The sequence below is a fragment of the Dendronephthya gigantea genome, unplaced genomic scaffold, assembly GCF_004324835.1.
Source record: "Dendronephthya gigantea isolate DGI-Jeju-01 unplaced genomic scaffold, DenGig_1.0 000112F, whole genome shotgun sequence".
Classification (NCBI taxonomy): Eukaryota; Metazoa; Cnidaria; class Anthozoa; order Malacalcyonacea; family Nephtheidae; genus Dendronephthya; species Dendronephthya gigantea.
This window is the reverse complement of record NW_021163122.1, coordinates 326441-339518: the sequence shown is the minus strand read 5'-3', so window position 1 is coordinate 339518 and position 13078 is coordinate 326441. Positions and strand designations below refer to the sequence as shown.

Sequence of the window (13078 nt, the reverse complement as noted above, 5' to 3'; positions counted from 1 at the left end):
CGCCTATGTGTTGTACTGACTGTACACTGTTTTATTTATCAACTTCAAATCGTTTTACAAACGTAACTCGACTGCAAAATCACAGTCTAACAACATGTCCGCTCTCTTAAAATCCCATACTCCAAAAGGAGAATCGTCCCGATAACGTTCTGATCTATTCCGATCTAACAAATAACACAACGTCTATATAATATATATATATATATATATATATATATATATATATATATAATATATAATATATATATATAATATATATATATATATATATTATATATATATATATATATATATATATATATATATATATATATATATATATATATATATATATATATATACAGTAGGAGGCAAAAGTTTGAGTCCAGTCGTTGTAGAATTCCAGTATTAAATCCTGGCAGCGTATTGGAGTTAAGACATGCGTGCTAGTGTTTCAGTACTGTAAACTATATTAATTGCACACTGTTTTGGTCCTAATGATCTAAATTATAACAAAATAAAGTTCTCATTCCTTTACACTGCCCAAGATGGGTAGGAAAAAGGGCAAAGTGATGGTGCACAAGGACAAATAGTTCCATTAAGTATTGAAGGATTCTTTCCTCGTAAGATCGCAGAAGAAGTGAGAATTTAAAAAGGTGGTATGCAACTAACCTTGGAGAGGTTCGAAGAAAATAAATCCTACTCAAGCAAACTTTTAGCTGCTTTGGTCATGCTCGGTTTGGCAATATTGAAAGATATAATAGGATCCTGATTAAAGAAAAGTATCATCCAATTCTACAAGGACATGGAATTTCATCTGGTACAAAGATGATCGCACGTCTAACTACATGATAATCACCCTAAGCACATGCACATCTTCTATGTGCCAGAAATCGTTTAGAAGCAAACTCATTCTGGTGATCTCGTTGTCATGGCTTTCCACCTCATATTCCAGATCTAAAACCTATGGAGCACTTGTAGAACCGTTTTAACCGGAAGAGGGCGAGGCACAGACCCGCCAGCCAGGCTGACTTGAGGCAAGTGGTCAACGAATGCTGGCAAGGTATTGAACGTGTGACATTAAAAAACCTATGGAATCTATGCGAGCAAGAATAAAGGTCATTTCAAGAGCAAAAAAGAGGGAACTAAGCAATGACATGTAAATGCATGTTTGCACATTAAAATACGTAAAAATGAATATCATAACATCTCATAGTTGTTGTACAGCATGTATTTTTCTGTTTACTTGTTTACTTTTTTCTAGTTCACTTATCGGTAAGGTTTTCTGTAGAATATTAATATATGCTGCTGAAACAAAGAAATACAGTCACTGGACTCAAACTTTTGCCTCCTACTGTATATATATATATATATATATATATATATATATATAACATCTCTCCCCACCAACAATAATAGTCCGACCCGTTAAATGTCATAGTCTTTCAAATAAGTAGGCATTCGGGTTGTTCGTCGTGGTCTCTGCGCTTGCTCGGCGTTCTTGCTCGACGTCTCTTGTTGTTTTTGTTCCCCCTGCAACGTATCATTACCCGCATTTCTATTCTCCGTCTCTCCCTCACTCTCGCCTGACGGGTCGTCCTCATCTTCGTTGTCTGCAAGCGCGTCGGTCTGAATCTTCCGGAAGTAAGACGCGTCCCTCGTAACCGTCCAGCTGCCGTTAATCTCCTGTGCAGTAATTCTCGAGCCTTGAACCTCCGTGATTCTCAAAGGGGTAGGATTGAACGTGGGTGTCAACTTATTGGCTTTCGTCTGCTTCACGATAACAGTGTCCCCTACGCGAAGTTTGTGCGGTGAAAGCCCGTTTCTCATCTTGCCTTTGTATTCCTGGTCTCGTGTCCGATCTACAACCTGGTCGATCGGTGTCATAAGTGGCAGTACTGTCCGCATTTCTCTCCCGCCGTGCATTGCAGCATGTGGGCTGACGTTGGTCGCGCTGTGCGAGGTGGATCGGTACATCTGTAAAAATCTTTGGGATGCATCTCTCAGGGAAGTCCCTTCCAGGGTTGCTGTTTGCAGAGCTTCCTTCATGCTCCGATTGAACCGTTCAACTGTCCCATTCGCTCTGGGCCACTCAGGGGTAATGTGATGATGGTGGTATCCGCTGCTTTGGGCGAACTGTTCCATTTCTCTTGATTGGAACGGTGATCCGTTGTCCGACTGACACACTGCTGGAACACCTTTGTTGGTGAATATTCTCTGCATGGCTGCGATTGTGGTGTTTGCATTAGGCGCGTTTCGAAACCATGCCATCTCGGGCCATCGACTGTAGCGATCGATCATGATGAATATGTACTCCCCATTGGGATATGGGCCTTGGAAGTCCATTTCCACATACTGCCACGGTCCGGTTGGTAACTCCGATGGTTTGATTGGCTGGTTATTGTTGGCTGGTTTGACAGCTTGGCAAGGTAAACAACCTCGTACCTGGTTTTCGACAGCCCTATCCATCCCGGGGAACCAGCAGAATGTTCGTAAGAACTGTTTTGCTTTGCTGACTCCTTGGTGTGCTCGGTGACTCAATTCGACAACCCGTCTTTGTAGGGCAGCAGGAATGACAACACGTGATCCCAGACACACCACACCATTGACCACGCTCAAGTCGTGTTTGATTTCTGGAACCATAAAAGGTTTTAATTCTTCATCTTCGTGGTTAGTTCCTGATTGAAACTGGTTTAACCAGTTTCTGGTAAGACTCGCATTTATCCCCTTCAGTTCTAATGTCATCTACCGTCACTGCTCTTTGTTCATTCAGGGCGTGGCAGTACCATCCCTCGACAACGCTTTCAGCTGCTGCTTCGATCTCGGACACTCAGCTTGATCCTTCTCTCTCGACATGATGGCGCGACATGTAGTCAGCAATGCATGTTTTCCCTGGGCGGTAAACAACTTCATACTCGAACTCTTGCACGTCCATAACAAAGTTCTCAACTCTTGGAGGTAGTTCTCCGCACCGTTTGTGGAACATGTAGGTCAATGGGCGGTGGTCGGTAACAATACGGAATTTCGGTGCACCAAGCAGGTACTTTCTTAGCCTCTGGCATGCCCAACGTATGGCCAGTGCTTCTCGTTCCGTCGAGGAATATCTAGTTTCCACTTCTTTCAGTGCCCGCGACTTGTACATAACTGGGTGGAAGGCCTCATTCTTTGATGCCCGCTGGACAAGAACTGCTCCTAGCCCCGTCTTACTGGCGTCTACTACTACTTCGGTGTCATGTCCGATGACGTAATGGTGCAATAATGAGAAATCACTTAGCGAGGCTTGCAACTTTACGAATGCTTTTTGGCACTTTCCGTCCCAGGCCCAGACATTTTCTTTGAGCTTTTGCCGTAGAAGGTGGACAATACTTGCAAAGTTCGGGATGAAGCGTTCACTAAACCCTGCCATTCCGAGAAAAGATCGCAATTCCGCTTTGCTTTTAGGTTGGCTTGCGTCTTGTAGATTCCGTACATTCTTTGGGTCCGGCTTGATGCCCTGCTTGTTGAACACCAGTCCAACAAAGCACACCTCCTCTACATCGAAGACGCATTTGTCTGGGTTCACCGTGATGCCATCGCTGGTTAAAGCTGACAGGACCCTCTGCAGGGTTGTGTCATGCTCTTCAACTGATCCGCCGATCAAGATGTCATCCGCTATGTTCACTTGGTTTGGGACACCAGACAGCATCTTGTGCATCTCCAGCTGGAGGATATCCTGGGCAGACTTCCGTAGTTGAGCCTCTTGTAACGGTAGAGGCCATCAGGGCCATAGAATGTGGTGATGTTGCGCGATGGCTCGTCTAGAACAAACTGGTGGTACGCTTCCTTGAGGTCCAGTTTGGTGAAGCGTTCTGCTCCTTGGAATTTGTTTACAATATCCGCCATTGTTGGTATCTGTGTATACGGGCGTTGTATAGCTTCATTCGCCAAACGCATATCAATGCAGAAACGAATATCATTGGAATCTGGTTTCGGAGCAATTACTGGGGGACTAACCCAACTACGTGGCTGATTGTCCGGGACTCGTTCAATGATGTCTTGATCGAGGAGGTCTTGGATCTTGTTTTCTGCCCGGTCCAAGAGATTGAACGGTATTCGTCTTTGTTTCTGAACAACTGGTGTGATACTGTCGTCGATCATCAGTGACACTTCCTTCGTCTTGGCTTTACCGATCTTGCCTGTGAATACCTCTGGGTTGTCTGCAATCATGTCTGCTACCTCTTGGCGTCTGGCTGTTGCCATAACTTTCTTACAGGGCTCGGATACTTGCTTTACGAGGAAACTTTCATTGTATTTGACTAGCTGTAGCTGCTTTGCTGACTGTTCAGAGAGTAGTGGGTAGGCGGATGGTTCCGATGTTACATATATTTCGGTGCTGACTGTCCGATCCCCTGCTGCCAATACTGCTTTGAACGATCCAATGACCGACAGTGGTGTCTTGCCCCCATATGCAAACAGCTTGATATTTGTTGGCGACAGCTTTACCGGTTCCTGGGTCTTCTTCTCAAAGCTGCAGAATTGTTTCTCATCCCAAACATTCTTTTGGGTCCCCGTATCTGGTTGCCACAATACTTCGTGGTCGTTGGTACGGACTCTCATCAGCGATGGCTTCTCCCTCATCCCAAGATTGTTTACAAATCCGATTTGGGCCACATCATACTCATCTGTGTCGAAGTCATTCTCAGTGTTGGCTTGGGACTCTTCCTCGATGCGCTTGACTCCTGCTTCCTTTTGCTTCTTGAAACACTTGCTTGCATAGTGTCCTTTCTTCTTGCAATAGTTGCAGACTCTGGTTAAGGCTGGGCACTCTGAAGCAGGGAAATGTTTCTCATGTCCGCACCTGTTGCACTGGTCTGGGTTCTTTGGTGATGTGTAGCTTCGTTTTGTATCCACCTTGTTTACTTCCGGTCGCGGGGCTCCTTCCATTACTTTACTTCGGGCGACAGCATCCTCTTTCTTTCTTGCGATATCTAAGATTTGGTCGAGTGTTCGATCCTTCTGTAGAAATTTTAGGCGAAGGGTATCATCATACATATTACTAATAATGATTAGGCTCTTAATCATCTTTTCAGCTGATCAATCTGTAAAGTTGCACTTTTTTGCCGCTTTACGCAGTCTCGTTGCATAACTTGTGATACTTTCCGAGGGCTCTATCTTCATTCGGAGTAACTCAAAAATGGCGAAATCATTACACTGTTTTGGTGAAAAATGTATTTCCAATTTGGTTTTTGACTTCTCATACACCGTCCAATCTGCTTCTTCTACCCCGTCTGGTCTGCCTGGTTCTGGCAGCGTGTCGTGCAGGTCTTCAACATCAGTGCCTGCGTATATTAACAGGGCCATTTTGGCTATTTCTGGGGTTTTACTTGGGTCACATTGTATTTGAGGTCTCTCTCAAACCGTTCAAACCACTTTTCCCATCGTTTTCCTAGGTCTAACCGATCACCATGAGGATCGAAGGGTAAAACTTTTAGCTTGGGTCCTTTTGTAGCCGTAACGGCTGCGGAACTCGTCGCCATTGTTGTACTGACTGTACACTGTTTTATTTATCAACTTCAAATCGTTTTACAAACGTAACTCGACTGCAAAATCACAGTCTAACAACATGTCCGCTCTCTTAAAATCCCACACTCCAAAAGGAGAATCGTCCCGATAACGTTCCGATCTATTCCGATCTAACAAATAACACAACGTCTATATAATACATATATATATATATATATATATATATATATATATATATATATATATATATATATATATATATATATATATATACAGTCGTTATCAAAAAGGTTGTCCCGATCAATATATATAGAAATATATAAATATCAATCACGTGACCATTAAACATGGCCTATTTTGATCATTTATCACTTGTTTCTTTATTATTACAATATTGTTCACCTTACTATGACATTTAAGAAATTTTTACGACAGATTTCCAACAATTTCTCATAAAATTAACGTATGTAGTAAAATCACGTGACTGATATTTACGTATTTATATATATTTCCATATGACAACCTTTTTGATAACGACTGTATATATATATATATATATAATATATATATATATATATTATATATATATATATATAAATATATTTATATATAACACTATGGGTGAACATTCACCGTAGTATTATTATGGGTAAGCATTCACCGTGGTATTAATTATGGGTGAGCATTCACCGTGGTATTTTTATGGGTAAGCATTCACCGTGGTATTACTATGGGTAAGCATTCACCGTGGTATTATTATGGGTAAGCATTCACCGTGGTATTATTATGGGTAAGCATTCACCGTGGTATTATTATGGGTGAGCATTCACCGTGGTGTTATTATGGGTGAGCATACACCGTGGTATTATTATGGGTGAGCATTCACCGTGGTGTTATTATGGGTGAGCATACACCGTGGTATTATTATGGGTGAGCATTACCGTGGTATTATTATGGGTGAGCATTACCGTGGTGTTATTATGGGTGAGCATTCACCGTGGTGTTATTATGGGTGAGCATTACCGTGGTATTATTATGGTGAGCATTCACCGTGGTATTATTATGGTGAGCATTAACCGTGGTATTATTGTGGTTATTATTATGGGTGAGCATTCACCGTGAATTTATTTAGGTGAGTATTCACCATGCGTCATTTGGGGCTTATCAGTCTTGTATTTTATTTCTATGATAGAAAATGAAGAATGATCTTCTGCAATTACAACATTTCGTTGATGCTCTCTCAACACTATCGGTCGCTTCGGTTCTGAAGAAGGCTCTCGACTATATGCAACACGTCCACAGTTTAAGTTCAATAACTATGAAGCTCTGAACATTTTCGAGACGTTACAGAATACAGTGCGTGATAATAAACATGAGCGGTAAGAGTATTATCGTTTGGCTTTCTAGATGGCCAGGTCCAAAGTTGATCTTCCTCAGGAACATTTTCAAGCCCTTATTCTGCGGCTTCTGGGTGATAAGGACCACCAGAAAGTTTTTAAAGCAGTCGCAAAGGTCGAAAAATCGATGGGCAAGCTGCCTTTTCCAAGGATTTCCTCGTCGTATAGCCGGTATAGGTCAAATACAGCCCCGTACAGAAGTCGCTACGCGGGAGGAGTTGCCGCTCTCCGCTGGTTTTATTGTAATAAGCCTGGACATATTATTGCAAAATGCATGTTGGGAAGTCGGAGTCTCAGACGCCAGGTTTTTCTCATAGTTTGGGTCGCAGCAAGCCAAGTGACAAGTGAATTGAAAGCTATTGAAAAGCGATCTGTAATGCATGACTTAATCGGACTCTAGTATGTTTTCTCTTCGAATAAGGATATGCTATTGTGGTGGAGTGTCTACGTTTTAAACCATTATGTTGGTACTGGCTGCTTAATTAGTCCGATTAAATATAACTTATTGCATCTACACTTGTATCGAATTAAGAATAAATGAAATCAAACAAAATAATTCGAATAGAATATATAGATAAAGTTTACATTTGACCCTTTTTCTGCGTTACGTCACGGTGGGTCGATGACTTTGAAACCGGGGTAACTAAACAAAACCCTCCCGGTTAATTATGCTGGGTCAAAGTTGTCGTCTCTCTGTTGGCTGATAGGGGTTCCTCCTATTCATTCCTCGTGTAATTTGTCTTCTAGCGCTCATTACCATACTCTGGGAAAGGTCGACCTCGCTTGATGACGTTGTATGTACTATCACCCGAAATACAGATAAACGTTGGGTTGATATGGGTGGAGGGCCCATGTCGGTCAATGGAGGGATGGCAGCTAATGATAACTTGTTAGAAACTGTAAAGCGGGTTGAGACTGGCGCATTGGTTGGCGATGCCCGATGGCTAGCGTTCAAGGATCTCGATTCTTTCTCGGCAGGGGAGCTTCATCCTAATGCTATACTTCTTGGAGGGAGTTAAGTGAACGATTTCCTTCGCCTCAGCAAAATGAGGTTCTGTTCTGGATAGATGGGAAGGTTTCTCTTTTGCCGTATTTCAGACATTTTAGTGGGAGTTTTAAAGGGGAACGGTTTGATTCCGATTTACCACCACCACCTAAGATGTTTAAAAACAATGTCTGCTGTGCATTATTTGTCAACTTCATCCACCAGACCCTTCTACAGCGCTTAAGAACAGAGGCAAATTTCCTTGCTTGGTAAAGTAGGGCAAGTTCCATCCCCACATTTAGTTTTGCCGCTAACTGTTGAGCCTTCGAAGCCAAGATTATGCCATGATGCCAGATTTTTGAATTTATGGATACAAGATAGCCTTTTACACTTGATAGATTTACCGCGATATGTTTTTAAGGATTCATATCAAACTGTTATTGACGATAAGTCTGGCTACGATCATTTGCTGCTGACAGAGGACAGCCGTACTTATTTTGGCATACAATGGGGAGGTCAGTATTTTACTTATAACACATTGCCATTCGGCTGGAAACTCTGTCCCTATGTGTATCAATCTACCGGATTGATGGTGTCAATTTTTTTCCGCTCATTGGGGGTGTCTTGTCTTCTTTATATTGATGATAGGCACAATGGACAACTGCATATCGCCCCTACCCATGGTACTGACGCATGTTTACGAACCACGGCTCAGCGTAATTTTGTGGCGGCGCTATCTGTCGTTTTTCTCGTGGCTTTTTATCTAATACGTCTTGGTTATTTTTTCCGTTTGTCGAAGTCGATCTTAGTGCCCCAGCAAAATGTTCCATACCTCGGGTTTCGCGTGGATTCTGTACATGAGCAGTTCTTTATGATCCCTGAAAAACAACGGAAATTCATGGCACTTATTCAGGACACTTGAAAACTTGTCAGTTAGAACATTGCAACGAGTTGCCGGAAAGTGTGTATCCTTCTCTCTTGCGGTCCCTATGGCACAATTATTTACCAGGGAAATGAACGCGGCGATTTCGCATGGTTTGGGTTCGCGAAAACCCATTCCATTGGCAGGCCCTCTGCGTAATGAGATTGCTCTTTGGCTCTTTTTAGAAGACTGGAACAAACCGCTTCGTTGGCGTGAGGAGCGGCATGTACGTGTTAAAATGGCAACGGATGCGTCTCAATCCGGATGGGGAGGGTGTCGTAAGTTCCCAGCGCAGATCACCAGTCCACGGAGCGAGAGTTAATATGTAGTAAAACTTATGTAAAATATCTGATTTGGTTAATGTGATCTAACTAGTAATTGTAATATGATATAGAGATATACCAAATAATGACCCATTGTATATAGCAAAATGAAATGTAATCTATCGATAATAAATCAGAATATACAGTCCCTTCGAGTGTGAACATTTGATGAACCAGAAAGGCAGAATAAACGAAAGATTCTGCAACACAGTGGTCCTTCGAGCCGGATTGCATGCTGGATAGTTAAAGCGGATTGTAGAAACGTTAGTCAGACTTTCGCACGGCAGTCGCCGCATAAAAGAAAATTGTCACAAAGGTCAGACGACCTAGATCGAACACATGGATGACCTAGCAAAGAAAAGACGCGTACGAGGCGGGCAAAGGTCGTCTACGAAGAAGCTTGTGGCAAAGATAGTCGAAGCGATCGCTAAGTTAAGCGATCAGAGTCCAGAGAAAGACGTCGTGTAGCTGAAGCAGAGTCAAAGCTCCTTGAAGGAAAAGGTCAAAATCTTAAGAAAACTTGACACGAAAATCATCGATGCCCTGAGCGAGTCGAAAGAAGAAGCGGCGGATGAATTGATGGCAAGGGAGATAGAAGAAGCAGACGAAATAATCGCAGAACTTGAACGCCTTTTACTTGAAATGGACAACGCGTTCGGTAAATTAGAATTGACAACGACAAAACCCGTGGCGATCAATGACAATGAGATTCTGAACGAAAGCCAAACATCGGTTGAAAGTGCACGGGCAAAATCATAAGAGCAAAGTTACCAAAGTTACGGTTGAAAAACTTTAGGGGGAAAATTTGCGAATGGCCAGAGTTCTGGGACAGTTTTTCGAGTTCGATCGATAACAATGATCAATTGTCGGACGTAGACAAATTTGCATATCTACGCGGATACCTTGAAGGGCCGGCAAAATCGACCATCGCTGGTCTGTCATTAACAGCAAGGAATTATCAGTGCGCGGTGGATCTGCTTAAGGAACGATTCGAGAAAAGAAGTGCAATTCAACGCACACATATGAATGACCTTATTCAACTGCCTGCGGTTTTTAGAGGAAGGGACACTCAAAGGCTGCGGAAGTTATATGACAGCTGCGAAGCCCACAACCGCGCGTTGAAATCCTTAGGCGTGGGAGAAGAATCGTATTCCACTATTGTTGTACCGGCAATATTGGAGAAGATGCCTGAACAATTTCGGCTTATGACCACCCGAGGAACTGATTTCATTGAGTGGACGATGCAAGAAATGTTGGACGCGTTTGAGAAGGAGTTAGAGCTGCGAGAGGCGCACGAAGCGGTGGCGACTAAAACGGAACGGGAGTATGAAAAAATTCAAAGCAGGAAACCAACTGGGGGTCTAGATAACTCGACAGCTGCGGCGTTGATGGCTGGTCAAGAGAAAAAGAGTTGTGCATTCTGTTTAAAGAACCACGCGCACGAGGAATGTGATGGAGTCAAGGATCCAAAAACACGTAAGGCTCTAGCTTTAAAGTATGGTAGATGTTTTCAATGTTTAATTAAGGGCCATAGAGCCAGTTATTGTAGTTCTAAAATTAAGTGTCGAAAATGCGACCGAACGCATCATGTCGCCCTATGTGATGCGTCTCCAAAAGACGAAGAGACCTGTAAGAACGGAGAAATCCCATCAACTAAGGTTAACAATAATGTAGCTAGCCCATGTAATAACTTGCTTGCCGGGATAGGTGGTCTGGTTGCCTTGCAAACTGCGCGCGGGGTATTAAGGGGTGAGAGGGTGGCTAAGGTCCGGGTACTCTTTGATGGGGGAAGTCATCGCTCTTTCGTTACATCGCATGCAGCGAGTCTTGTTAATCCAAGGGGTTTAAGAAGGGAATTTCTAGGCATTAATACGTTCGGTCAAAAGTGGACGAAGGCTGAACAAAGGGAAGTGGTCGAGCTTAAACTTCAGCCTGTTAATGGGGATAAGATTATCTCAATAGAAGCATATGTGGTACCAGAAATTTGCACTGTGCAGAATAGTCACGTAGAATTAGCTAGAAAGAATTATTCGCATCTAGAGGGAGTATGGTTCTCAGATGTTGTGAATTTTCAGGAGGAATTAGAGGTAGACGTTTTGATTGGGGCAGACTATCTTTGGAATTTCCAAACAGGTGAGACAAAGAAAGGTAAGACAGGGGAGCCCGTAGCTATACAAACTGAGTTGGGATGGGTGTTGTCAGAACCTCTTAAGGGAAGAGAGATAGAAGGCGCTGGAGTGACTCATAGTTCAGAGTATATATAGTGACTTATAGTTCAGAGTATATATTTAGTAGTTCAGAGAAGCTTTTTGGAGTGACAGCATGCGTGATGAGATTCCTACGTAATACTAGCGCAGGAGTAAAGAGAGTAGATAGGCAGTCTGGGGCTCTTTCAGTTGCCGAAACAATTGAAGCCGAAAAAATTTGGATTAAAGAAGCACAGACAGAACTAAAAACTGAAAAGAAGTTCACCCAACTCAGTGTGAGTTTAAGGTTGAAGAAAGAGGAGGGTACCCTTACGAGCTAAGGTAGATTAAAAAATTCAGATTTACAAATTGACAACTGTTTTCCAATTATCCTGCCAAAAGAACATAGACTGACAGAGTTGATTGTCCGAAAATTCCATCAGGAAGTGCACCATTCGGGTGTACGTGCTACGCTGTGCAGGCTACGAACTAAATACTGGGTAGTTAAGGGAAGGCAGCTGGTAAAACGAATTGTGAGCCAGTGTGTAACTTGCAAAAGATTGGAAGGAAAAGCGTATAGCAGAGCACCACAAGCAGACTTGCCAGAATTTAGAGTTAGACAGGCCGCGCCGTTTTCGCAAGTCGGAGTCGACTTTGCAGGTCCGCTTTTTGTCAAACAGTCTGGTAATTGTTCGAACAAAGTGTATATTGCCTTGTTTTCATGCTGCGTGACCCGTGCAATACACTTAGCATTAGTGTGCAACTTATCAGCGGATGCGTTTTTATGCTGTTTGAGAAGATTTGCAGCTAGGAGAGGGGCACCCAGTCTTATAGTTTCCGATAACGCTAAAACGTTCAAGGCAGCAGAGAAAGCATTGAGGAAGATTTGTAATGAGCCGAAAGTCAGATCGGAATTAGGAGCCAAACTAATAACATGGAGATTCAACTTAGAGAGAGCACCTTGGTGGGGAGGCTTCTTTGAACGGATGGTGCGCAGTGTGAAAAGGTGTCTTAGAAAGGTGTTAGGGAATGCAAAGTTGAACCTTGATGAGCTGAACACAGTCTTAGTTGAAGTTGAAGGCACATTGAATGCGAGACCATTAACAGAAGTATTTGAAGAGCTGGAAGGAGAAGTGTTAACTCCTTCACACTTGATATATGGTAGAGCAATCCATTTTATCCCACAGAATGAGGTAGTCATAGGAGCGAGTAGCTGTGGGGAGAGATTTAGATATGTAACGTTAAAGTTGCAGCACTTTTGGAAAAGATGGAAGGGCGAATATTTAACAGGACTTAGAGAGTTTCACAAGTGCACAAACGGAGGAAAGTTAAGGAAGGTCCAGAAAGGAGATGTAGTGACGGTGTTCGGAGAAGGCGAGAAAAGATGTAGTTGGAAGTTAGCAGTAGTAGAAGAGTTAATTGTAGGGAAGGATAAGGAAGTTAGAGGAGCAAAGGTTAGGCTTGCAGGTAAAGGAAAACCACGCTTCTTAAACAGACCAATTGAGAAGCTTTTCCCATTGGAAGTTCAATCTCGACCGGGTGGGGAAAGGGAGGAAAGGGATATCCCTACAGCTAAGCCAGAGGGAGACCAGCATGAACGAACAAGACGAGCGGCAGCCATAATTTCAAAAGCGAAAACAAAGGCGATGCTTGATTCATCATTCATAGACGTGTATGAATCAAGGTGGGTGGGGTGTCGTAAGTTCCCAGCGCAGATCACCAGTCCACGGAGCGCGAGTTAATATGTAGTAAAACTTATGTAAAATATCTGATTTGGGTAATGT

The 13078-nt window shown here is 42.9% G+C and overlaps 1 protein-coding gene across 1 annotated transcript in view; it reads right to left on the bottom strand.

The window, feature by feature from the left end:
* LOC114535172 (von Willebrand factor D and EGF domain-containing protein-like) overlaps window positions 1–13078 on the bottom strand; it is a 101739-nt gene that overhangs the window by 66543 nt on the left and 22118 nt on the right. The window lies entirely within an intron of this gene.